A 24,034-nucleotide genomic window follows, 5' to 3' on the forward strand; every position below is an offset into this window, starting at 1 on the left:
GCATGCTATTCCTCTGTGTACAGGAGTGACTGCTTTCCCTGCATTCTGGATTTTACTCTTCCTTGCTGCTTTTCTCTTGTTTTGAAGGTAATTTTTAAAGATCTTATTACAAGTACAATACACAGTCCTTATGGAAAGGTCAGAAAATTTAAGTAAGCACAGAGTAGATACATTTACATATAAAACTATGACCTAATGCAAATCACTATCAACTCACTAGATATATATCCTTTTGAAATTTTCCCTTGAATATTGTAACTATGTTTTTTCCTTTCTCCTTTTCTTTTCTCTTTTTCTTTTCTTTCCATTCTTTTCTTCTCCTTCCCCATCGTGACCATTTTTAACTGTACAGTTCAGTAGTGTTAAGTATATTCACATTGTTGTACAATTATTATCCAGAACTCTTCATCTTGCAGAATGGAAATTCTTTTCTCATTCAGCAGTAACTCCTTATTATCCCTCCTTCAGCCCCTGGCAACACATGTCTACTTCCATCTCTGTGAATTGGATGACTCTAAGTATCTCACATAAGTGGAATCATATAGTATTTGTCTCTCTGTGACTGGCTTATTTCACTGAGCATAATATCCTTGGATTCAATCATGCTATAGCATGCAACAAAATTCCCTTCATTTTTAAGGCTGAATAATATTCCTTTGTATGTATACAACACTTTCACCCATTGGTGGTTACTTGGGTTGCTTCTGCCTTTTAGCTATTGTGAATAATGCTGCTGTAAACATAGGTGTCTACAAGTATCTCTTTGATAAACTGCCTTCAATTCCTTTGGGTAGATAGAAGTGGAATTGTCAGATCATACGGTAATTCTATTTTTATATATTTGAGGAACCCCTATCCTGTTTGCCATGGCAGCTGCACTATTTTACATTCTCCCCAACAGTTCCAATTTCTCTCTGTCCTCACCGTCACTCTATCTTCTCTGTTTTAGTTTGTGTGTATATGTGAGTGTGTGTAATAGTAGCCACTCACAATGGGTGTGAGGTCGTTCTCCATTTCTTTTAATATTACTAATAAAAGGATTCATACCGGTTTGAAACCTGCATTTCCCCCTTTAATGCCATAAATGTTTTTTTAGCCATCAAGTATCCATTGATAACATAGCTTCCACTGGCTGCCTAGGCTTCTGCTCCTACACTCGCTTGCTTACTCTGCAACCGTGGCCACGTTGCTTGATCTTTCCCTGCTTCAGTTTCTGCAGTTGTAAAATGGGGTGATAACATACCTTGAGAGGCCTTACAAGAATGTCATGAGGGTTAAATGAGGTGATTACATGAAAAGAACCTAGAGCGGTTACTGGCACACTGTCAGCAATTGATCAATGTTAGCTATCATCACCAATACTTTTATGATTATTTGCCCACTGCATGGACAGATCAATAAGGATCTCCTTACTGACCTTCAGATGTTCCTGATTTTTCAGTTTATAAAAAGACCTGAACATTAGCTAAATGGTTGTAGTCATTTCTTTTTTTAAAAGCCATCCAAACAGGTCCCCTTTATCAGGTATTAGTTGACCGTAGGGGAGAACTCCATCCCCATTGAGACCAGGCTCTATTCCTGGCTTCCCCAGAACAGCTTTTGGTCATGTAGAGCTGCTCTGGCCTTGGTTTTTAAACACACCCTCTCATAATTCATTGCCAAGGTATCTCACCTGCAGATCTGCGGACCTGAAGCTTTTCTGGGGGCTCAGCACAATGATGCATGGCCTGGAGAAAGTTTAGTCAAATATTTACATGGAGGAATGTGGCATTTCCTATCCTGGTGCTCTGATTACCATCAGAGTCTTATCTTTCCCCGTAAAAGGAAGTGTGGACAACATGTATTAAGTTGTCAACACAAGAAAAATATAAGGCTGAAAATAGAGGGTCTGGGAGACTTCCCGATGTTCTTCTATGGGATCTCATCTGAGAGTAAGAAGGAGATTCTCCTGGAAGAGGGGCTGAGGGCTTTCTGAGGCTGGGAAGCCTATGAGGTCAGGTATACTTTAGTGGGTAGTGTATCTGCCTTCTCATTAAATCCAGGGTTGTTTAAGTGGTCATATAACCCTGTGTGCATTGTGCCCAGAAAGGGAAGGAATGGCTGATGGCCAGGACAGACCCCCCATCTCAAGCATCTCTGTGATGGAAACACACATCAGAGGGCCCTTCTCTGTAATGAAGCCCACTGCTACATGGGGAGAGAATGTGCTAACAGGTCAGGCAGAACTAGACTGAAATTCTGCCTGTAACACCATAAACTTCCATCATTGAGCAGGTCATGAAACGTCTCTGAGCTCTAGTCTTCTTGTCTGTGAGCTAGAGGCTGCATGACTCACACGCATGCTTCATGTAAAGATGAAATAAGGTAGTATGTGTAAAGTTCCAAGGTGATGGTTTGCTGTATGAGATAAAGAGTGACCGTGCCAAGTTTATAAATTCCCACTAAATGCAGGGAAGTCGGATGTTTTTGAAACCTGGGCACTCTGTAAATGAATAAATGCCTGATTTTAGTAATTTTTTTTTTAAATATTGAAAATAGGACCCCTAGGAGTTGAAAGGCTCCCCGCTGGAAAGTACTAACCAGGACCAAGGTCATCATACACAAGCTTTGCTATGAAAGGACTCATCCCAGCCCAAGATTAAGTCATCATTGTGTTTCCCCTGTGGGGTTTCAGTGTCATCCTGAGAAACTCAGAATAATTCATTCATCCATCCATTCTTTCCACCACCAGTTACTGAGGGCTCCCTGTGTTCTGGGAGCTGTTGCAGGCACTGAGGATCCTGGCTTGAAGGGGGCCTGGTCCCTGCCTTCTGGTCTTGGTCTAATGGAAGAGAAAGACCTCTAAACTGACCATTTCGTGTCATAAATTGACAATTACAACCCGAGCAATATGCGGTGAGATAGGTGCACCCAGGGGCAGCTGATAATATGATTTTAGAATTGGAGGGAAACTTCGAAGCTGGCCAGTCCTAACCTGTCGGATGCATGGAGTCTGCAGCCGTGGTCTCCTAGTTCTGGCCTCATCATCTGCAATCTCGTGGAGTTCACAGCCCACCTCCACTCCCAGCCCTGGGCAGCCTTTGGACAGCTCTGACAGTTTGAAAGTTTTTCCTTGTGTTGAGCCAGTATTTGCCTCCTGGTAACTGCCACACAGCTCTGTGGAGTCAACCCCATTCTTCTCGTGCATGACAACCCTTCAGATACTAGAAGTCAGCTTTCAGGTGACAGATAAGCAGGGATAATCTTAGGCTCACATTACACATGGGAGTACTGGAGAGTTCTGGAATTCATCTGACTTGGAGGAGGGATGCTGACATTGAGTGCTGGGTGAGACTGTCTCATTTTGGAGTCATTTGGATTTTAAGTACTAGCCTTACTAATTTCATTGGAATCTATAAAGCACTTTGGCATACATTATTTTGCAATGTCTTCACATCGACCTGGTGAGACGGTCCAGAATGATTTATTATTTCTGTTTTGTTCATAAATAAAACAAGACTCCAAGAGGTGGTGTGCTCAAGGTTATACTGATAACATCTGGCACCCAAATCCCGAGACCCTGGATGTACAGCAAATTCCACGCTGCTGTCTTCTTCCTTCCATGCTGGCTGTTTTGCATCCAGTCGGTCCTTCCCATAACTACTTTATGGAGAAGGATGAGGGAACATTGGGAGGCAGGGCCAGGTCCTGTATACTGCCAAATTGAGGGGTTTGGACTTTACCCTGAATCTCTGATGAGCCAAATAGGATTTGAAGCAGGCTAGTGGCGATTGCATTTGGGATTTGCATTTGAGGGCCAGCCCTTCGGTGGCGAGGGCGGTGGACTGAAGTTGGAAGCTGGGGCGGGTGGGGTAGGAGCCAGTCTGGCTGAAGGGGAGGTAAGGAATCTCTTGCCATGATCCAGGGACAGAGGATAAAGAGCTGTGACAGTCGTCATAGTAAGAGGAAGGACTTTCGCACATGTTAAGAAAGCAAAGTAGAAAATCTGATGGCTGGGTGGTTGTAGAGATAAGAGTGGGAGGACTCAGGCTGCTAATAAGTTCTCAGGAACTTCCAGATCGGGAGGAAGATAATGGTCTTAGTCATCATCATTGTTGCACCTAGATTGCAAGGAGGGCTTGCAGAAAGGACGTATGCAATGCTTATTTGTAGGCACATTGATTTACTTAGACTTAAGTTCCTTCTCATCTTGGTGTCACAGTGGCCAGACTGCTGGCTGGTCACTGACACCTGGTCCCTCTCCTTCCTGAGTATCCACTGAAGTCTATTGCCTGCAGTCAGGTGTGATCATGAGATGGGAGCCTAGCAAAAGAAATGATATTCTCAGGCCTGATTTATACACACACCTCCACATTTTGTCTTTTCTGCCTCTCTGATGCAGAACATGGTGGAGGCATGAGAGGGAAGGAAGACCCCTGTCCCGCCGTGTGGAGGAGAGCTGGCCACCAATCAAGAGCACTCGTTTTAGACATTACATGAGCAAGAAATCAAATCAATTTTTATCACGTTCGAGCCATGATGCACAGGGGTTGTTTGCTATAGAAGTTAGCCTAGCTTAACCAATACACTTTTCCTGTTTCCTATCTCACCTGCATAGGTAAGGTGGTGTTCGGTACATAACTATTAGTGCCGATCGCTGTAGCTGGTAGATTTGTGTACATTACCCCCCATTTAATCCTATAATTGCTCTGAAATTTTGAAACACTCCTGATTTTCAGAAGAAAAAACTCCCGAAGTGTACTGGTTTCCTTCAGGTTTTACCACCTGCCCCTGGGTACAAGTACATGAGGCTGTGCAGTACATGTAGTTTCTTTCTTTTTCTTTGTAAAACTGTATTTGAGTCAAATTGTCCCCCAGCTTTATTGAGATATAATTGACATATAACACTGTAAGTTCAAGGCGTACAATGTGATGATTTGACATATATATATATTGAGAAATGATTACCACAATAAGGTTACTGAATACCTCTATCACCTCACATGGTTATGTATATGAGTGTACGTGTGTGTGGCGAGAACTTTTAAGATCTACTCTCTTAGCAACTTTCATGTATACAGAATAGTATACTTAACTATAGTCACCATGCTGTGCATTAGTCACCAGATCTTATGTATCTTACACCCGGAAGTTTGTACCCTTTGAACACCTACCATTTCATAGGAAATTCTTTGTCTTGACTTTTTTTACGGTACTTAGAAAGTAGGTTGATGATCAAGAAGGAAAAGAAGGTGAAAGAGGAGGAGAACGAAAAGTCGGTCCATTGATCTCTTCATTTGTTTGGGTCTCACTTCTGTAAATAGGAGCTATATCAACTGGCATATGCATTGGGCTGAACACGGGCTTCACAGTGACTAAAGCCACCACCAGCTAGTGCTTCTGGAAACAGTGCTGTGCTCTCACTGGCCCAGGTTTCATATCCTTTCCTTCCCATTTGGGTCTCTATGCTTTGGCCACCCTGGTCTTTCAATTCCTCAAATAAGGCATGCTCCCTCTTACTCCCCTGACTTTGCAAGCTCTGATTTCCTTCGTTGGGAGTATCATTCCCCTCCATTCAGTCGGCCAACTTGTACTCATCCTTCTGCTTTCTCTTTAAACATCATTTTCTCAGGGAAGGAAGCCCTCCTTGACCCCCAAACTAGGGGATGTCCCCTGATAGTCTCTCATTGCATCCTAGGCTTCTCTGTGGCAGTCATCAGAGTTTTGATTATATAACCACTCCTACAGATTAGTGTTTGTCCATTATTTCCCAGTGACATCAGCTCCAGGAGGGCAGGGATGGAGTCTGTTCAGGTCGTTGCTCTATCCCTAGAATGTAGCAGAGTGCCTGGCCATAGCATTCACTCCATAAACAGTGGGTGAGGATAAAAAGAAGATATTTTTCTTAGTGAAGTAATAAAAAACAAACTTAGAGGCTGCTTTTCCAAATGGCTTTCTGGGAAACATACTACATAAAATTCTGAAATGAATCAGGCTACCTGGTAACTTGATACTGACTTAAATCTAAACCAAGCATGGTGCTGTCCCATTTCACAAGTGAAGAGTCAGAGCAGGCCAAGCGCTGCTGCAGTTCGCCCTGGTCGTGAATCAATGGTGGGGGCAACCTCTCATCCGTCCCTGCTTGCTCTCGGGTACTTTTTGTGGGATGTTGACATGGCGGTGACTTGGCAGCCATATGGCTGTGAGCCCTTGTCCTGAAGGAAAGGGGAACAACATTAGACTCAGAACCCTGTCTCAGCTGCTGTAGGAGCTCTGCAACAACCTTGGGCAACTCTGAGCTTCAGTTTCCTAACTTGTGAAATGGAGAGAATATTATCTTTCTAGAACCTATTAGTAGAGTTGTTTGCAAGATTCAAATGTGCTAATGTGGGTAGAAGTGCTTTCCCGAGAGACTGGCACTAAGCAGGTGCTCAAAAAATTTTAACTGGCATCTAGTGCTTTTCTAGGATGAGGGTTTATTTCAAATGCTGGGAGCATGTTTCATTTGATAGTTCAAATGAGTCAGCAACTCCATTAATAAAGAAAAAGAGTACCTCATCTTTTGCTGGTGGAAAAAAGGCTTATTTAGCTCCTGGCCCAGTGGCAGAAACCTGAAGACAATGATTTGATTACCGAATTATGAACATGCACTTTCTTCCCAGTATGAGAGGTTGAACAGAGATCAGTGCCACATTGAATAAAGCCACTCTTTCAAAGACCCTGTGGGTGGCTTGTTCATCCTTAGCAGATGAGACATTGTTAAAGTTTGTTTCTGTAGAAAAGACTTTTTTTTAAGATTTTATTTTTAAGTACACCCAATGTGGGGCTCAAACTCACAATTTGGAGATCAAGAGTCATACGTTCCACCAACTAAGCCAGCCAGGCACCCCAGGATCTGACATTTTTTGAGCACCTTCTATGCAAGGTACGCTGTTAAACACTTTTCACATGCTAACTTGTTTACTCATCCTATTTCTGTGATGAATTATTGCCCCTATTTTCATGATGAGAAAATTCAGATTCAAGGTCGCATAAGCTGGTAACTAGAGAGCTGGTATTCCAACCCGAGTCTGTCTGAAGCCAAATCCCCATGCACCTCCAAACATATTATATTCTCCCCCTAGGGAAGCACATTCCATGGGAGTAAAGACCAAAAGTATAGATCAGAAAACTTAGTCCAGTAGTAACTATGAATATTTATTATTATTGCCTGATAGCTTTAGAAATTACCAATTTCCGGGGTGCCTGGGTGGCTCAGATGGTTGGGCGTCTGCCTTCGGCTCAGGTCGTGGTCCCAGGGTCCTGGGATCGAGTCCTGCATCGGGCTCCCTGCTCCTTGGGAGCCTGCTTCTCCCTCTGCCTCTCTCTCTCTCTCTCTCTCTCTGTCTCTCATGAATAAATAAATAAAAAAAATCTTTAAAAAAAAAACATTAGAAATTACCAATTTCCTTTGGAATGTAGAACTTTTCATTTCCTTTTATAGAAGCCCACTGTTTCCGATTTTCTCTTTCTCTATTTGATGGTGCATGAAACCCCCTGGTCAGAGAGGCTGTTTGGGAGAGTGGGGAAAGCACTGGACTGGGGATGGTTTCTAGCCCCGAGTCTCTCCTTTGCATGACTTTGGGGAATTCATTCAACATCTCTGAGCCTCATTTTTCTTATGTGTGAGGTGAGGGCAATGATGCTGCTGGGGTGCTTGCCTACATTTATGGATTTTGCGAGGATCTATTGAGGTAATTGTGTAAATGTTGTGCAAAAGACTCCCTTTCTTATTCTAAGAATAAGAATTTGCTCCCACTTTCTAAATGCCTATAGGCCCTCTTGGCATTCCTTGCCTGATGTGAATTTATGGATAGTGGATGTAATAGCAAAATCTCTCTTGCTATGACTTACATGCATCCTGAAGTGTTTCACTTTTTGCATAGAGGAATGCGTTCCAATTGAAGGAGATGCAATTCTATTTTGAGGTTGTAGACTCAAGGCACCACTAAACAGATTCATCTGCTTTCATCGACATAAAGTGAATCTTTCATTTGTGGACGGCCTTACTGCTCAAACCCCATCTGTTACTGCAGCCCATGGCTTTATCTGGCGAGTCTTTTCACTGTCAGAATCAAAGCCAAACATTGCAGGGACTAATGGTTTCACTGAGGCAGTTATTTCTGTGACCAGAGAAGCCTCCTCTGGGGGTTTCTGTCACTGTCAGAGACTCTTGATGGAATTACAACCCCTTGGTTCATTTTTGCTCTTATTTATTATTTGAATAAGCTCTATACCTAGCTCTCCATGCCTTATCTGAGGAGACAGAGCCAGCCATGAATGAGTCATAGGGTCCACTCAATTGCATTTCCACAATTTTATTAGGATGGCTGGGTAGATTAGCTTTGTTAAACACGGAATAGCTGTTTTGAGTGCTTATTAGAGTCTCCCACATTTCCTAGGATGATTTTGTAATTTTCACAGACATCTGTGAAAAGAAAGCAGGTGACCTGAGTGGCTGGGTCATGATTCTGCCAGTCTCAGGGGTAACCTTGAGTATGGCCAGAAACCCTTTGGTCTTGGTTGATGGTATGGACAAAGTATCATGGAAGTTAGGGGGCAGCAGGGAAAGTTTCTCTAGGGGGATATTTGAGAGTTGGGCTTTAAATCATGAACTTGATTTCACCAGGCAGATAGAAGCAAGGGCAAGGGACATTCTTCATAGAGGAAGCTGACTGAACAGAGCAACGCAAAGCAAAAGTTGATAATGTTTCAGGTGTGTGTGTGTATGTGTGTGTATATATATATATATATATATATATATATATATATATATATATTAAAATTGTATTTATTTATTTTAGAAAGAGAGAGAGTGTGAGAGCACGTTGAGTGGGGAAAAGAGCAAGGGGAGAGGGAGAGAGAGAGAATCTTAAGCAGACTCCCTGCTGAGCATAAACCTGACATGGGGCTTGATCTCACAAACTTGAATGAGATCAGGCACGACCTGAGCTGAATCCATGAGTCAGACGTTCAACCAACTGAGCCACCCAGGTGCCCCATGTTTTAGGTGTATCTTAGACTGTGGTCTAAGCACAGCTAGAGAGAAAGGAGGTTAAGGCCAGGTCATAAAGGGCTCAAGGACCAAGCTTAGTGGTTGCACTGGGCAATGGGCAGCTCTCAAAAATTGCTGAGCACGGACAGGTGGAGGGGGAACACGATTCAAATTTTTCTCATTAAGCAGTAAATTTCCAATATAAGGTTTTCAAGGTAACTCAGCAAATACCTTATCAGCAAGCCAAAGGGATGATTTTTTTGCTCACATTAGCCCTGTGTGATAAGTGAACCAGCTTAGATATCTCTATTTAGCAGATGGAAAGGCTGAGTCTTGGTGAGATTAAATGCTCAAAGGTACACTACTCAAAGAATATAGAAGTTAAAAATAATATTTCAATATCATGCCTCATATTTCTGCTTGAAAGAACCTTTTGAATTCTTACAGACTTCAGTTAAAGGTTAAATAACATTTGCTCTGAGGCATTATAAGGGCTTAGATGCTCATCCACGATTCTGAAATGGAAAGAGACCAACACTACATCAGTACAATTCAGAGTCATTAATACTTAGTAAAGATACTATTTGTCCTTTTAATAATTTCTTAATCAGAACCAATGTATCATTATTATCACTGGCTCTCAGCCAGACTGGAACTTGTCTAAAGAATGCTGTGCAACTAGAAATTTTGTACCAATTTCTGTGTCAGCTTTGATAATGTAGAGTTTAACCACCGACGTTAATGCCATGGTGGAGACCTCAATGATCCTGGGAGAGCAGAAGAAATTTTAGACATTTACAAATACCTTCAGAGTGGATGATACTTTCACACAGTTTTGCTGATAAACCCAGAGAATTCCAGTTTAACAAGGGTTTCAGTGTTGCACCTCAGGCCAGCAAAGGGTAGGACTATGAAAGAACTGGATACTTATCTCCTGAGTTGTATTTCCAGTCATTATAAAAATGAAATCTTGCTTTGGGGCATAATTGGGAGTAGGTCCATCAGAGTTGAAGTACTCACTCTGCAACTCATGAGTGTAAACTTTGGGAAGTCACTTACCTGTCCTGAATCTCAGTTTTCATACCTCTAAGGTGAATTTAAAAGCCTCTTCCTTGTACGGCGAATTTAATACCCTCTTCCATGTCATGCGAATGTATTTTGTACACATACATCTAAAGTGGATCCTGATGATAAGGATTCTTTTTAATTTTTTTTTTTAAATTACATGAATCTGGAATTGGTTCTCCTCAAGTCCTGGATGTTTTGTTTGTTTTTTCTTTGTAAGATTCTACTATAGTGACTCTAACCTTCTCTTATGTCCTAGATTCCCATCCAGAAGCTTGTGACATTGTTTCAGGAAAACTTTCCCAACACCTGAAGAATTTCTGTGCTCCCCCCTCCCTGTCCAGGATACCTACTTACCATATCACCAGCTTCTGGAACTACCGTGTCTGGGATCAAGGTTGAAGCCAAAGGCAAGTATCCTTCAAGTCATCCTAATATAAAAATAAATGCATCATTGAGACCAGGAGGAAGATCACATTTTAGGACTCTCCAAAAGTCACTTTAACCCAAGATATAAATTCCATCCTAAAATACCTAAAAACACACTTGATGGAAAACTGGACTAAAGATAGAACTTACTTAAAAAGAGTTTTTTTTTTTAATTCATATAAAACAAACAATTGTATGTTTATGGCAAAAGCACTAAGAATTTGTAGCAAAAAAAGTCAAATTCTAAAAATACTACATTTCTTTTCAAAATGTGTTGATGTAGTTTCAAGGTCACTGGGTTTCAATGGGGGCAATGTGTCTTCTGCTCTTGACATTAACACCTCTTCTCCTTTTCTCATCCACAGCCACACCCTCATGCTCTGGATGGCTCAGAAATTCTAAGAAGTTTTCCTACTACTGCACTGACTGGAACAGACTAGAGAATACAATACCACTGATAACAACAGAAGAATCTCAAAGCCACAGAGGCAGGCAGCCCCGGGAGAAAACCCTTGATCTACTACTTTCTGTCCAAAGAGATATTGTACAAGTTCCTTAGCCTTGGTCATAGGTCAGATTTTCTTGGGAAGAGAGCCTGAGACTTTTGAGATTTGTGTGGAGGAAGCCAACTGGGTAACAGGCTCAGGAGCAACATCTGTGATGGGCAGGAGGAGGAGTTGGACCATGAAACAGTTTCAGTGGCGTCTGGCAATCCCACAGGGAACCCTGGAGCTGGGATGTCTCTTCAGAGTTGTCCCAGGAAAGGACAAGTGATGGGGCTCTTGTGCATCTGTGTTGACCAGTCAGAGATGCAGACTGCCTTCAGAGAAAGGGTATGAGATGAAAGCTCTATTTGGCTGAATCTGGGGGTAGCAGGCAGAGCTCCTGGGAGCAGTGGAATGAGTGCCTCCATCCTCAGGGGGTACTTGGGCAGCTCACCATACTTCCACCTACATGCTCAGTATAGCACGGGATCAAGGAAGTTTACTTGGCCTCTTGACCTAAAATTGCAAAGCCCTAATCTCATATCCCCTCTGCCACATCTGACTTATATCTATAGTATTTATCATGAACTGACACATAGTTTATATTAAATTTCTCTATTGTCTTTCTGGAACTGCTCTGGAATGAACTCCAAGCTACTGGAGGGCAAGCGACTTTGTTTTGCTCATGACTGTATGCCCAGTCCCAACAGGGATTGGCACAGAGTGAACTCTCAATAAATACTTGTGGAGTGGAATAAATGAATGAATAAATATAACACATGCTCGGTGTTGGCTCTATGGGAAGCACTCTAGTTCTAAGCACTTGCAGTAACTAATAGAATCTTTACAACAACTCTCTAGGGGAGGCCCTATTATTATCCCCATTTTAGAGATGAAGAAACTGAGGCAGAGAATGTTTAATTATCTTGCCAAGGTCATGCATCTTAGAAGTGTTATATTCAGGAACAGAACCGGGCAATGGGATCCATATTCTAAAATGTTTAATTATCTTGCCAAGGTCATGGATCTTAGAAGTGTTATATTCAGGAACAGAACCGGGCAATGGGATCCATATTCTAAAGCTCTGCCCCCTCCTTCCTTTCTAACAAAGCTGGTTATTTCTTCCCTTCCTCCTGTCCTCTCTTTACTGTCTCTGGAAATATATGCATAGTAATCACATTGTTGCGTGATCCAGTTATTGTGGTTGGATATTTGATGTTTTGTAGGTTCAGACCAAAAGGGGAGAGCTTAGCTGAGTTCAAACTCCTGCCCTCTCTTCCCATTTTCTCAATACTAGCCCTAGGACCTGATCAATCCCCATTGTTGTTTTTTTCCTACAGGCACTGACAAACGCAGAGGCTACCGTGGGCTATGGGGCTCTTCTGTATGCATTACGTCATTTGATTAGCCCAACAGTCAGGGGATATGGGCAGTACAAGAGTGGCCATGTGAAGTTTACAGATGAGAAAATAGAGGCTCAGAGCTGGTTATGAGAAGTTATTTGGAATCAGAATTGCTGGTTCTAAGTCCTATATTTTGCTCTACCCTGCTCCTTCTTTTTCCTCGTTGGAGGCTGGAGGGCAGAAATGAAGCCTGGAGCATTTCTGTGTCCAGATTCAGTGACAGTCACTTGGAACATTGGTGAGCATTTCCCATGGGCTTCTCTCGACTTGACAAATGAGGAAAGAAGAGGTTCTATGATTTACTCAGGTTATATAGTGACATCACTGGGGCTGGGAGGTTGATTTCAAGTGTCACTTGCTTTTTAGCAACCCAACTGCTTCTTCTAAGTTAACAATTCTGGGGCTACTCACTCCATCCATCTCTCCTTGAGTGCCTGTGTTCATTCAATTCCACCTTTATCTTTTGAAGTAGTAGTAGTGTCATCTTCATATTATAGAAAACACAAGCCCTAGAGAGATTGAATAATTTTCTCAAGGCCACGCACTAATTGTTTCAAGAGGTGAGGTTTCAAACAGGATCTTTCAGATCCTCAAACTCCAGCTTTATTAATTAGAAGCTTGAAGCATATAACCTGAAAAATTTGTGGTTCTAGGAATATTTGAAAAATTAGCTGTCTAATGCTGGGCTAGTGGATGAGAAGCGCATAGTCTAATTGTCTAATTTGGACATATTTCCGAGTCATCTGGGGAGTAGCTGGCTAGTCAAGATGACCATTTAGATTTCTTATAAAGATAATCTAAAACAGCATCTGTAGCATGTGAATGTCAACTCTCAAGCTGAAAAATAAGATGTGGTTGTATTTACCGTTAGGACTCATCTTGCTGTGACCTCATAGAGCATTTCTGAGGAGATCTGGTGCAAAGTTGATATATTGTTATCTATTTCATCCCCAAATAATTCAGCTGGGTTTTTTCCTGATAACAATTTCTGGACTTTTTCAGGGAGTGAAGTGTTTATTAGGTTAGAATGTTAAGTTTACAAGTGATTAAGAAGAGTGACTGGTGGATGAATGAACCAATCAGCACAAGGATGGTGGATCACAGGGCAGGAATCCTTTTTTCTCTGCCACTAACTTGTTAGGGCCTTCGGGGAACTCCCTCTCTGGATCTCAGTGTCCTTATGTGAAGCTGAAATAAAGGGCATTTAATTACTGTTTAAGCATTAATTAAGAGTTTTAATTTACACACCTGACAGTAAACCGACCATTTCCACAGCCTCGTGGGCAAACAAAGAAATGAACTGTATTAGTCAGATTAACTGTAGCACCAAATAACCCCAATATCAGTGGCCTCTAACTACAAGTTTTATCTCTTGCTCATGGGTCTGCTGGTGAGATTTGGTCTGTGGATCAGACTGCATGTCTGCATGTCAGGTTCAGGAGTATTCCCACATGTCCCTCATTCCTGAACACAGGCTGAAAAAACAGCAGCCCCTGGGACATCTACTTCTCATATGGATGTAGGATTTTGTCTGCATGTCAGGTTTAGGAGCATTCCCACATGTCCCTCATTCCTGAACACAGGCTGAAAAAACAGCAGCCCCTGGGACATCTACTTCTCATATGGATGTAGGAAGGGCAGAGAGAGGTTGGAAATACGCAGCGCTCAAAACCGACCTCCTGTCACTTCCACCCAAAGCAAGTCACTGGGCCAGGCCCAAAGTCATTGAAGAGGGTGGTATGCCCTGTCCATAGTGCTGGGGAAAGGAGAGTGAGTATTTCCTGACTAATAATACAATCTCCCAATGAGCACAACCTCAAAGGCTTTAAGAAAATTCTGAGCAGCTAGATCTAGGAATTAAAGAGTCTTATTGCTCAGTTCCTCAGATGCTGATTCAGCAATCTACAGTCTTCTTACCCTTCTGGTCCCTCCCTGGGTTTGCTGGTTCTTAAGGGAAAACCTCTATTAGACCTGGAGGTCAAACTGCAGGTCCTTTGAAGGCTTAAGATGTTGGCTTTCAGCATTTCTGATCTTTAGGATATAAATATAATTCTGAATAACTTGGACCTATAGTATTAGTAACCTTGTTGATCTTGATAGAATCAGAAAAACATTTTCAAGTGGGGATTTATTCTCAGGTGGGTATATTCTATGATACATCTTGCTTCCATATGTGTCGGAAAATTCTCTCTGACCACGTTGATGCATGAATGTCAAAATAGGCAAAATGAAGAGGTGCGCACTGAATGAACTACCCCTCCTTCCTGAACCTTCTTTCTTTTATGTAGGAGGAGTCCACAGGTTGGAGATGATTGACCCCTGCCTCGGGCAAGCCAGTCATATTGTCTGTTTTATTAGTTGAGTCAGTCTTCTGCCATTATAGAATGAAGGCATCTGTAGACACTATGTAACTGAACAAGGGTGGCTGTGTTCCAATAAAACTTTATGTATAAAAACATGTGGTTGGCCAACGTGGCCCATTGGGTGTAGTTTACAGACCCTTGCTCTAAGTGGCTCCTTCGTAATAATTGGCATCATTTTGATTGACACTGATGCATACCACAGAGGGTGGTGGGTTTCCATCAAATCCTTCTCTTCTGGAAACTTGATGGTGTGTTTTTCCTGGAGAAGCAAGTCTTTCACGTAGTCATTCAAACCCTTCCTGTATATATTTTAAAAATTTCTTTCAACTAAAATTTTTTTATAATTTTATTGAGATATAAAAGACAGATAACATTGTATCATTTTAAGGTGTACAATTTAGGGTGTAATGATTTGATATATGTATATATTCAAAATGATTACTGGCAATAAAGTTTGTTAATATTTTTTGAACAGAGCATGGTATAGTGGCCAAACAGACTTCAATCGTAGTGATATTTCCAGGCATACAGAGAAATGTTCAAGTTCTGGCTCTGGCGCTAATGCACTTTGTAATCTTGGGTGCACCTGTTTTTTACCTCAGGGCTTCAATCCCCCGCTCTGTAAAAGAAGAGATGAGAATCACTGTACACACTCTGTGTACTCTCTTTTGGTTCTAATAATGACTCTATGAGGGAGATAGTTTATTTTCAGAGGAAGAAATGGAGTCACAGCTGGGGAGTGGCAGAGCTGGAATATGGAGCCCACAGCAGGCTCATAATCACTCTGCTGTGCTGGTCACCAAGAAGTCCATGCGCCATGACACGGGAGTTGGGTGGAAGGAGAGGCACATCCAACAGAGACGGCCATAAGGTAGAGTAAACTTGAAAGACTGAGGATGTTTTCCACAAGCGGGGGTGGGGAGAGAATATTTCTCCCACCTGGAGCATCCTCCCCACTGTCACTGACTGGGAAATCTGGGCACAGAGATGTCATATGGTATGCCTCCATGTTCATAGAAAAGTAACAAGCTAGAACTGGGGCCAGGTACCCTAACTTTTCTTCAGAGCTCTCCCTATCTGTCCATAGTTTCTCAAAAATAAATAATTTGAATACCAACTCAAGATTTTAGACTCACTTAGAAACCATCTGTATTAACTGTTTCTTTTCATATTTTCTGTAGAGTAACTTTTTAAAAAAAATCTGAATAGAAATAATACAAAAGAAAAATTGATCTTACTACTTTAACTGGAAAATAGTTGTCATTGTTGTAATGACTTAAAACACACTTCTAAATGTGACAACAGAAAGATAACGTTTATCCATGTGCCACCCAGAAGCATCTCCCATGTGGGGCCACACTTGAGGGAGCTGCCAGGATTTCCTGCAGACTCACCTGTCAGATTCACCTGCAGACTCACCTGCAGGCTTTCAGTAGGCACACCACCATGCTCCAACTCTGGATAATTTCCAAAGGTAGAGCCCTCACAAAGCCAGTGACAGCTATGTACAAACGAATCAAGCCATGACCCTCATGGAAAGACAATAAGAAACTCCTGACCTTCTCTTCGCCTTTTGATAAACATAAATGGCATAAGAGGCCTTGGGGGAAAAGAGAAGGATCAGTGAATCTTTTATCCCTAACCCCTGGGGCTTGCAGCATTTTTGGACCACCTATGAGGGGCGCAGACCCCACGGTGAGTGACCGGCGCAGCAGGTCCTTGCCCTCCAGGAGCATATTTGAGGCTGAATTGGAAGTTATCAGCCTGAAGAACTGAGCTCATGGTGGTTTTCCTACAACAGTTTTTGCTGTGAAGTCAGTGCCCGGCTGGCTGGCAAACGCCACCCACATTCCTGCATTTGGGCCTTCAAACAACTCTGCAGGTGGAGAGACTTTTTTTCTTTTTTTTAAATCTCCATGTCATAGATGAAGTCGAAGAAGTTAAGCCATTTGCTGGGGTCACATATTCAGAAACAAGAGGGAACAGACCACATGGTGAGAACGTGGGGCCAGGGGCAGGGCTCCCTTCTGGCTGGGTGGGGGGGCAGGTGGAGAAGCAGAGGTCTGAGGGGCCTGGCGCAGGTAGCCGCTAAAGTTCAGCTCACTTGAGCGTCTGTCACTGAAAGCTGGTATGAGGGTGCTTCTCAGTCAGGGCTGATGGATGTGTGACTAACAGAGTGGGGGGGGAAATGAAGCCTGGTTTCTAATTTTATCTTCTGTGGCACTTCACCAAAAAGCCCCTCAAGGTGGCCGGAAGTTGGAAGCCCTCAAGGGCTGAGCCCGGGAGCAGCATGCAAAGGCACTGGAGGGGCAGGGGTGGGGGTGGGGGTGCTGGGACATCATGCACACATGGCTTTCGGTCTGGCTTTTAGCGGCTTTGAAGGTCTCTTGTCTCTGCCTCCTCATCTGCATAATGCCCTACCCATATGGTGTTGTTTTATTTACCTCTTTGAGGGGGAATGGCTACTTTAGAAAGAGACGAAACCAGAAGCTGGGACTTTCGGAAGCCCTCCTCTGGCCCTCTGGCCCGCCCACCCGCTCTCCTTCACTCTCTCCCGACTTTGCCTCTCCCCTGCCATCTTGACTTTTCTGAATGAGGACACTGCTTGAATGATAGGACCCATTTCTCCCAGGGCATGGTTGCCAGAGGCTATTTGTCTTGTGGAGGACGGGCTTATCCCAGAGGTGCTTGCAGCCAGGGAGAGTTCAAGTGTGACCTACTCCCGTCTTTCATGCTGGAGGGACGCTCGGAGGTTTAAGAAGTGTGCCACGCTCGTTCTGCTCAGGCAGATCAAAGGCTGGGATGACACACGGCTTTGCTCTTCTTTGGGATTTCTAAAGAGACACCTCCTCAATGTGTCCATTTTAGGTGTGGATTTTGCAATTTACACATGGTCCCTTAATGCTCTTCAACGCAGAGTTTGCATCCTGTGTTGGGGGTAAGAGAGTAAATGTTTCAACCTTTCCTTGTTCTTGAAATGATTCTGGGCGATTCAGGTATCCATTCATGTGTTCTTCGCTCTCTAGTCTATGGGGGTCAAGTTCCTGAGAAGTATTAAAGAACAAGCAAGAAAACAAACAAATAAAGAAGACCGTATGAAGTATAGCTAAAGGAGGAGCCATTGCTCATTAAAATACTTTAATCCTGTGCTTAAATAAATGCTTAAACAAGCATTTATTTTAGGTGCACGATGCCCCAGAATCTGCGCTAGGCGCCCGGGATCCAGAGTTAGAGAAGATCTGGTCTCTGCTTTGAATCTGTTCAGTTCACTGACTTTGCATCTTAGAGGTTTTAGCCGCACAAGAGCTGCAGAAAAGGGCCCAGGGAAGACAGAGCTTTAGGAAATGTGTGAGCTATGTGAGACATGCAGTGCGAGATTTTGTCGGCATGCAAATTTTTTTCTGGGAAGAGATTTGTAACTTCCACTTGATTTCTTAAAGCATTCATGAACAAAATGTCTTAGAACCAGAGCCTCTGCAATGACAGCAGAACTTTTCGATGACTTACCCCTGGTTATCTACAAGTAGGATCTTGCTCCTTGCTCAGGGGTCATTTGCATTTGGGGCCCGGTCAACCAGCCTGTAAGTCCACTTTTTCAGGGCGGACCTCTTCAAAACTGGGTTACTGTCTTTGTCATACGTGTGCTCCAATCAGGGCTTGTGTCCATCAAGTTTTGATATTCTGCACAGCGCTTAGCACGTCTTGCAGCCTATAGGGGGTCCAGGAAAACGGCTTTGACCAATTACGCTCCAATCTTGCCACCGACTTCTTGTTCAGGCCCTTGTACGTCCCCAATTCTGCTCCATCACTGGCCCCTGTGAAATAGTCTGCCTCTCCCAAGGCCGGGGTGAGACTAAAGAACATTCCTGGACCCGGGTGTGTGCACATACACATGCTTACTCTGAAAGTTCTCTAACACTCACACCCCTGTTGCTTTGTTCCTTAACTATCATGTGGAGAGAGGTGTTTGGACACCATATTAATAATAGCTCATAGTATGTATGTGGCACATTCCATTTTCAAAGGCATTTATAAACATTGAAAGATGAAAGCATGCACCACCCATCTCGGGGAAAAGGGAATGTTAATCATCACTGTGTCCATTCCTTGGAGACAGTCACAGAATCTGAGAGCTGGAAGGGAAGTCAGAGGTCACTGACACAACCTCCAGTCTCTAGAGGATTTCTCTTTCCTTTAGAGCCCACCCGAGTGGGGTAGTCCCTACAGCCTCTTTCTCAACTTCAGCATCCTCTCCCCTCTGGTAACTTTCAATAATTATCTATCATCATCTATCATCTATCCCCTCTTTCCCTACCCTCCCTTCCTCCCTCCCTTCCTCCCTCCCTCCCTCCCTCCCTTCCTCCCTCCCTCCCTTCCTCCCTCCCTTCCTCCCTCCCTCCCTTCCTTCCTCCCTCCCTTCCTTCCTCCCTCCCTTCCTTCCTCCCTCCCTTCCTTCCTTCCTCCCTTCCTTCCTTCCTCCCTTCCTTCCTTCCTCCTTCCTTCTTTTCCTTTCTTTTTTCTTTCTCCCTTCTTTCCTTTTTTCTTTTCCTTCCCTTCCCTTCCCCTTCCCTTCCCCTTCCTTCTTCCTCTCCCTGCCTCCCTCCCTCCCTTTCTTTTTTCCTTCCTTCCTTCCTTGAACTACCTATTTTAAAGAGTTTATGTACCAAATAACTATATTTATAAAATAGTTATTAGTATGCTGTCCAGTTTCTTATTAATGAAAGCTAACACTATTCTAAGAACAGTAAAATCCTAGTATTTTATTAGTATTTTAGTAACATTTGTAAAATGCCACATATTGTTTCATTAACTCTTCAGTAACCCAAGGAAGTTAATCCTAAGTTTTCCATTTTATAAATGAGGAGACGGAGCCCCGGGGGGTGGCTGAGTTCCCCAGGACTACACAGCTAGTGAAAAGCAAAGCTAGAATTTGCACTGTCTGATTCCAGCTCTATTCCTTTGAGCTGGTTTCTTCTTATTTCTAATGGTCATGAACTGACCAATGCTTCCAGATGGAGCTATTGCAATCACAAATAATTTTTTTAAATTAATTTATGCAACTACATCAAGGATAGCTGTATTATTTTCAAGGACCCCCTTTTTGTTACCATACACAACCAGTCAGTTTTCACTAAGATTATGTATAGGAGAAATATCAGAAGCGGGGCACCAGGGTGGTGCAGTTGGTTGAGTGCCTGACTCTTGACTTCAGCTCAAGTCATGATCTCAGGGGTGTGAGATTGAGCCCCATGCCTGGCTCTGTGCTGGGCATGGAGCCTGCTTGGAATTCTCCCTCTCCCTCTCCCTCTGCCTCTCCCTCTGCCCTTGCGCAAGCGGGCTGTCTCTCTCTCTCAAATAAATAAATAAAATCTTAAAAAAAAAGAAATATCAGAAGCATCATTGGCACACTTTGCATTCATTTTTAATACAAATTTTGTGTAAATAATACCACGGTATAATAATAGCAATAATAGCATAATAATGTAATAAAAAATAGCTGCTCTTTCTGGAGCTACCATGTGTCTGGCTTTATGTTAAGCATTTCATGTACATTTTCTTCTTCATGTCCTCCACCCAAAATACGTCATCACTATTTTACACAAGCCCAGCTCTTGACAAGTTAAGTAAGATGTACAAGGTCATGCTACTGTGGGCCTTGGGATTGGGGTCCAGGTCTATTTGGTCCCAAAGCCTGGGTACTTTCAGTGCAATACACTAGTGAACATCATCCACTTTGAAATAAGCCTGTGGGCACCTTAGCAGGAGAACCTTACTCCTTGAGACAAACGAGTGTCTTGGGCATGTTTTTTCTAAAACATGGTGTCCTTGGAATAGGGGTGAAAGTGGGGATGGTTGGTGTTTCCCAGATCTAGAATTGTAGTGGAGACCATTCTAAAGGTCCTTTCTGAATCTTGATTTTAAGAAGCAGTTGTTCTAGCTGGTGATCATCTTTCTCACCATGAACCTTTGGTGAACCTTTGACATGAACCTCTTTTTTTTTAATTTTATTAATTTATTTGAGAGAGAGAGGGAGCGCAGGACGGAGAGAGAGAGAGAATTTGAAGCAGACTCTGCACTGAGTGCAGAGCCCAAAGTGGGGCTCAATCCCACGACTGGGAGATCATGACCTGAGCCAAAACCAAGAGTTGGACGCTTAACCGACTGAGCCACCCAGGTGCCCCTTGACATGAAACTTCCTGAGGACAAGCTCCTTGAAGATACTCCACAGACCCTGGGTCCAGTGTATGGCACGTAATAGGGCTTTAGTAAATGTCTTTAGTTGCTGTGGCTTTATGGAATGGGGAGGTAAGAGATGCCTTTTCTTTCTTGGAAGAGGGAGAGAATGCAAAGACCTAGACTTCATGAACACAAAGATGAAGTCTTTGGGGTAGGAGGAGAGGAAGTTAAGAATGAAGTAGGATGATATAAAGACAACCTGTGGGTCCTCCCCCTGCTCTGCAGTGATTAGCTGTGTGGTTTTAGATGAGTCTATTTTCTGTCTCTGAGCCCACATTTCTGCAAAAGATAATGCTACCTGCTTATCCTTAAAAGAGAATGGTTATGAACACTATAAAACAGAGCATATGGGAAACATATAGGAAATAATAAAATGATATAAATACAGTGGCTATGGTGTCAACCACAACAATGATAAAGAACGTTTCCTTGTGTTCATTACCTACTTGGCATTCTTCACACGTTGTGTTCACAACAACCCTGTGTGTCATTATCACCAGTTTATAGATGAGGAAACTTTGAGAAATTATCATTATTAATTGGATAATTATCAAACACACAAAAAATCCTAACATTTGCCCAGCTTCCTGGGAGATGGCAGAGTAAGGGAGTTGGGGAACCAGAGATAGCAAAAAAGCAACTGTTCCCATTAAGTCTAGTGCAGAATGTGCTGGGAACATCTGTGCAAAATTAGACTCACAAGGAATTTTTAAAAACCAAGTTATTAAGGTATGATGAACATACACAAAGCCATACATATTTAATGTATACAGCTTGAGGAGTTTGGAGATAAGTATACACCCTGGTAACCATCACCACAGTCTATAACATAAACATATCTGTCTGCTCCAGAAGTTTTCTTCCACCTTCTTTATTTATTATTATTATACTTTAAAGTGATTCTTGAAGAGTGGAACTAGCTCTTCCAATTAAATATTTTGCTCTACTTGTGGTCCAAGGAAATGCCCAGATTCTTCTGCAATGGGCCTATTAGGGATGTCTGGATTGAATTAAAGCAGCCCATTCTAATGCCAACTGGCCAGAGTTTGGGCAACACCATCACCTCCTTCTTCTTGCTGTGTTGAAGAAACAAAGATAATGACACTTTCCCAAGGCGGGGGCTGGGTAAGTCTTAATTTGGGAGTGTTTGGAAATGACTTTGAAGATGCAAAGGTTATTTAAGTGCTAAGTATTATTATTTATTGTGGTTCCAAGCACTGTTTCTCCTCCCCATTGTCAGGCTACAAAACAATAAGAGATGTGGTAAAAGAGCCTCTGAAGTATCCAAACATCAGTAAATTAGGTAACTTTGGCCTGAGCCCTGTGATGGTATCTGCAAACCTAGCATTAACTTTGCAGCATTTTTGTGTGGGTTGGTGGTTGCCTAATTTTCACTTAAACATGCCAGCAGCAGGTCCTGGCACAGTTTTGGCACACACAGGTGATGCAAGTGCTCTTTGGACAGACCTGGATTGCTGACATCATGCTTTGCTGTGTGCTCTTTGAGATGCAAATTAGCTTCTAGAGGAGCCCCTGGTCCTTTCATCATTGACACTTAATGGAAGAGAATTAACATTCAATGAGCCCTTCTGTGTGCCAGACCCTTTTATGAACATGATCTCATTTATTCTCACAACTATCCAGAGAAGTGGATATGAGCAGCCCCATTTTACAGATGAGGAAACTGAGTCTCATGGAAGTTGAATAATTTGCCCTTGATCATAGCATTTGTAAGAGACCAAACTAGGATGGAAACCCGAGACTGTCTGATTCCAAAGGCCATGTTTTTTTTATTACGTTAAACTGTAGGCACCATGCCTTCTTCTACCCCCCCACCCCAACTGTCTGGTCAAATTCTCCAGTTCCCTGGTAAAAATTCCTCAGTGCCTTTCCATTGTTTTAAATGGACTAGAGACCACATTCTACTATGGCCCTGCAACATCTGCCTCGGGCTCCCTCTAGCTCCATTCAACGTCCTGTTCCCTTATTTCTGCTCCTTGAACCCCAACCTCTCACCTCTGGGTTTTTGCACCAACTACCTGAAAAGCTTTATCTTTTCCTTTTTTCTCCAGCAAAACTTTACACATCATTTTCTGGGGGAATGCCTTCTGTGAAAATACAGACCAGCAGTTCTCTGAGTGTGGTCCCTAGACCAGCAGAGAGCAGCATCACCTGGGACCTTGTGAGAAATGCAAATTCTTAGGCCCCACCCCAGACTTACTGAATCAGAAACTCTGGGCATGGGGCCCAGCTCTCCAGGTGATTCTCTGCTCGCTTAAGTTTGAAAATCACTGGGGTTTCTCAACCTTGATGCTACTGACATTATAGGGTGCTTTAGCAGCATCCTACTTTTTACCTGTTCGATGCCAATAGACTCCCAGCCATGTCCTCATCTCCAACCAAGTTGTAAAAGCTGAAAATGTCTTCAGTTACGGCCTTATGTCTCCTGGGGGGACCCCAGTTGGGATTCTCTGCCTTAGACTAAAGTATGATTCCCTTTGAGATACCCCTGTAGTACTCTAAACAGTGGAGCTTAATGAGTTAATAACTTTTGGAAAGCAGTTGCTCAAGGCACATCTCCACTGTCCTATTTGCAGCAGCTAATGCACTTCCTGTAACCTAGTAGGTTCTAAGGAAATAGCATTGTACCAACCAAGTGACATGGCAAGCTTGCACTGCACCTCTTCAACCCAACCCTGTGCTGAATTTTCAGGAGGAGACAGGACTTGGGGGCTGGAGTGGGATCACAGGCAAGCAGGATCCTTGAGATATTTCATCATTCGAAGGCAAGTCTTCTTCATCAAAACCCTGGGAACACAGGTGATCTTTCATGCCCAGCTGAACATGACCTAAGTACTGCTTCTTTTAGCAGCAGAGAATGTGACTAAATGCAGGAGAGAGAGAGAGAAAAAAAAACAAGTTCTCTTAGAATGATGCAGAAAACCCTGACCAAAGGTAGGCTCAGTGCCACTACGATGGAAAGAGAGACAAAACCGCATTCTGGCCGCAACAGCAATAAGGAGATTGTTAACTTGTGGT

General features: G+C 43.0%; 1 long non-coding RNA gene across 4 annotated transcripts in view; it reads left to right on the top strand.

Moving 5' to 3' along the window:
* The window catches only part of LOC112823393 (uncharacterized), a 379,174-nt gene extending 365,260 nt beyond the window's left edge, over window positions 1–13,914 (top strand). For all 4 annotated transcript variants that reach the window (XR_012378344.1, XR_012378347.1, XR_012378345.1 and 1 more), the window contains 3 exons: window positions 10,338–10,488; window positions 10,873–11,926; window positions 12,011–13,914. This is a non-coding gene — a long non-coding RNA (uncharacterized lncRNA). The remainder of the gene's footprint in view (window positions 1–10,337; window positions 10,489–10,872; window positions 11,927–12,010) is intronic.
* Window positions 13,915–24,034: the final 10,120 nt, after the last annotated feature.

This window comes from Callorhinus ursinus, unplaced genomic scaffold (assembly GCF_003265705.2).
Source record: "Callorhinus ursinus isolate GAN/ISIS: 27379988/994484 unplaced genomic scaffold, GSC_fseal_2.0 scaffold5, whole genome shotgun sequence".
In the NCBI taxonomy this organism is placed as follows: domain Eukaryota; kingdom Metazoa; phylum Chordata; class Mammalia; order Carnivora; family Otariidae; genus Callorhinus; species Callorhinus ursinus.